The 3,229-nt window shown below is 36.7% G+C and overlaps 1 pseudogene; it reads left to right on the top strand.

Moving 5' to 3' along the window:
- The first annotated feature begins 1,927 nt into the window (after positions 1 to 1,927).
- On the top strand, positions 1,928 to 2,830 carry LOC111814558 (annotated as a pseudogene).
- The last annotated feature ends 399 nt before the right edge of the window (positions 2,831 to 3,229 follow it).

Raw genomic sequence — 3,229 nt, 5'->3', positions numbered from 1 at the left:
CTCTCTCTCTCTCTCTCTCTCTCTCTCTCTCTCTCTCTCTCAAATAAATAAAAATAAAAAAAATTTAAAAAAAAGATATATGAGATGATTTCATGCTCTATGAAACTGAAGAATAAATTTTGGGGATAATGGAGGCTAAGAGCAGAATGTATTTATTGAGTGAAAGAAAGCTTCTGCCTCAGAAAAGGACAGAAGGGGATCTGAGTGGGTTTCTGTACAGTGTAACATTGGCCAGTGAGGCAACAGGACTGATTAGATATATGAATAAGAAACAGGAAGAAAATGAAGCAGGGCGGGCACTGTCGAATCTGACCTGTACAGTAACGTGGAATGAGGTATGATTTCATGAAATTCAAAATACTTAGGAAGAAATAGACTTCGTGTGAAAAATGAAAAGTTTACTTTCCTAAATACTAAAGTAATATCTAATTGGAGAAGTTGATAAAATAGTTGCTGATGCTAAGTGGAGAATTAGGGGAGAGATCAGAGAGTGAGCACTTACAGGTCATTAAAAACAGAATTCAAATAAAGAATCCAACAAGGAGGTTTCAGTGACTTGGGAGGATTCTGAGGTGGTGCTAAGTGGTTACATACTATGTCACATGAAATAGCTAGGATTTCACTGTGTTTCTCTTCTGCTCAGATTTATATGTTGAGGTTCTGACTCCCATTACTTTAGAATGGGACTTTATTTGAGGTGAGAGTCTTTGCAGAGGTCATCGAAATAAAGGTTATGAAGGTGGTACCAGTCCAGTATGACTGGTATGATCATGTCCTTGTTAGAAGGGAACACTTTGACACCAGAGCAAGACACTAAGATTTTCATCAACCAACTTTATCAATCAAGTAAAAAGGACTGGCCAACTCTTTCCATCATAGTCCTCTGAAGGAAGCTGCACTGTTGCTACCTTGATTTTAAATTTGAGACATTAAATTTCTCTTTTTTTTTTAAAACCACGCTATTTGTACATCAGCTCCACAGAAAGAACACAGCTGTTGTTACTGGAAGTGGGGCTCAGTTCTAATAAGTATCTAAAAGTGTAGACTAATTGTAAATGCAGGAAGGGCTTAGGGACACCTGGTCAAAAGAGCTTAGACAGCTTCAAAGAAAGAAACTTTTGATAGAAATATAGATGTTGACAAGTAATTCATCTTAGGGCTTAGAAAAATAAAATGGAAACTATAGAAAAGGCAACTATTGCCCCAAAGAATGCTCCTATTGACATAAACACAATGTTGTTAAAATATGAATGCTAACATCCTTGTGGCTGTGGTCTCAAATGGGAAGCATGGAACATGTTACAGGAAAGCAAGAGAAAGACAATCACTTTCTTTAGCAAAGAAGAATTAGCATCTAATATAAGTGGCTTGTTTTATAGGTTTGCATTCATACTATATTAACTAACTAATATGTATAAGTTGCTGTAAAGATGTCTTATGTATTACATCTTTGTGACTTTATATATGGAGATATTTTCATGAAATTTCCTTTTTATTCTCTGTGGTTCTCTCATTTCTCTTTTAACTAACTAACTAATTAATTAATTAACTTTGGCATAACCAGGGATATAACTCAGGCCCTTGTGCTTGCCAGGGAAGCGCTTATTCCACTGAGCCATCTCCCTGGCCCCTCTTTTAATTCATTTAAATCATAATTTCTTTTGAAAAGTCTTCCCAGGTCACTGTGGATTTTGAATATGTATATATAATCTTTTTCTTAATTGTACAAGCCCATCATTATGTATCCTAACACTCAGGGTAGTGTATTCTGTCTCACTCTAACCAGTAACCCAGATATCTTCATCAATGCAGGGAATTAACAGTTTTTTACTTGATGAATAAGTAAAAGTTAAGAATATAACACTCGTTATTTTTCAATGTTTGCAGGTAAACTACTTTGAATACCTGACACCAGGAAGAATAAGAGATGAAACCAAGGAAGAATGTGGCTCACTTTGTCCTCTTGGGGCTCACACGGAATTTACCATGGTGGAAAGCATTGTGTGTTATGTACTTACTCTTCCACATTTTGACCATGGTGGAAAATATGCTCATTGTCTTGACTGTAACTATTTGTGAGACCCTGGACTCATGAATGTACTTATTTCCTGCTAACATCATTTATGTATATGGTTCATTCATAAGTCATTTCTACCAAGTTAATGTCGGACTTATTCTTTGGGAAAACTATCATATCTTTCAAGTTCTTTATGGTTCAACTCTTCACAGAACAACTCTTTAGTGGATCAGAGGTCTTCCTCCTGCTGGTGAAGGGCCTATGACAGCTATGTGACCATCTGTAAACCCTTGCATCATTTGATTATCAAGAAGTAATGGGTATGTGTTGTGTTGTTGGTAGTGTGCTGGGTTTTAGACACTGAGTAGTTCAAATGAACACTGTTTGTGGGCTCTCACTTTGTGGCCTCAATGTCATTGATCATTTTATATGTGACATGTGACCCTCAGTGAAACTACTTTGCACTGACTCCTACATCACTCGCCTCTTAGTCGTGTTCAACAGAGTACTGATCTGTTAGATCCTGTTTGTGTTCTTGCTTACTTTGTATGTTGTCATTTTACATTCTCTGAAGAACCATAGTCAGGAAGGGAGGTGGAAGCCCTTTCAGCCTGTGGCTCTTATATCACTGTGGGTATCTTCTTTGTTCCCTTTTTAATGTAGGCAAGACCAGCTATAGATTTCCTTATAAACAAATAACAGAGTATGTTTTACATAATCATAAACCCCACGCTGAATCCTGTAATCTACACTCTGTAAAACTCAGAGTTGACAATTTCTACTAAAACTCTTGGAAAAGAAGAGTCAGATTAGATAAGTGATCTTTATGAGGAGCTTCACTTAACTGTTTTGCTGTGTGCTTAGGAATGCACGGCCTTTTGAATTCTCTTCCTTCCCTATCTTTTTTGCGACAGTGAATGAAACTGGGCATGGTTGTATGCGCCAGTAATCCCAGCACTTTGGAGGCTGTAGACAGGAGAATCGCTATGAGTCTGATCTTGTAGTGAGACCCTGAAAACCCTGTAGACCCTTTTCTAAAACACAGAAAAAAATCAGATTCTTCAACTAGTAAATATGATTTCTAAGATGGATAAACTTGAAAGACATTATGTTAAGATTGGATACAGAGACAAATTCTGCAATATACAGTTAATAATAAATTGTATACTTGAATTTTTGTTGTGTTATTTCAGTCAGAGCTGCAAAAGAAAC

The sequence above is a fragment of the Octodon degus genome, unplaced genomic scaffold (genome assembly GCF_000260255.1).
Source record: "Octodon degus isolate 3935 unplaced genomic scaffold, OctDeg1.0 scaffold00354, whole genome shotgun sequence".
NCBI classification, from domain to species: domain Eukaryota; kingdom Metazoa; phylum Chordata; class Mammalia; order Rodentia; family Octodontidae; genus Octodon; species Octodon degus.
Note: the sequence above shows the minus strand (reverse complement) of the source record. Positions and strands in the feature narration are given on the sequence as shown.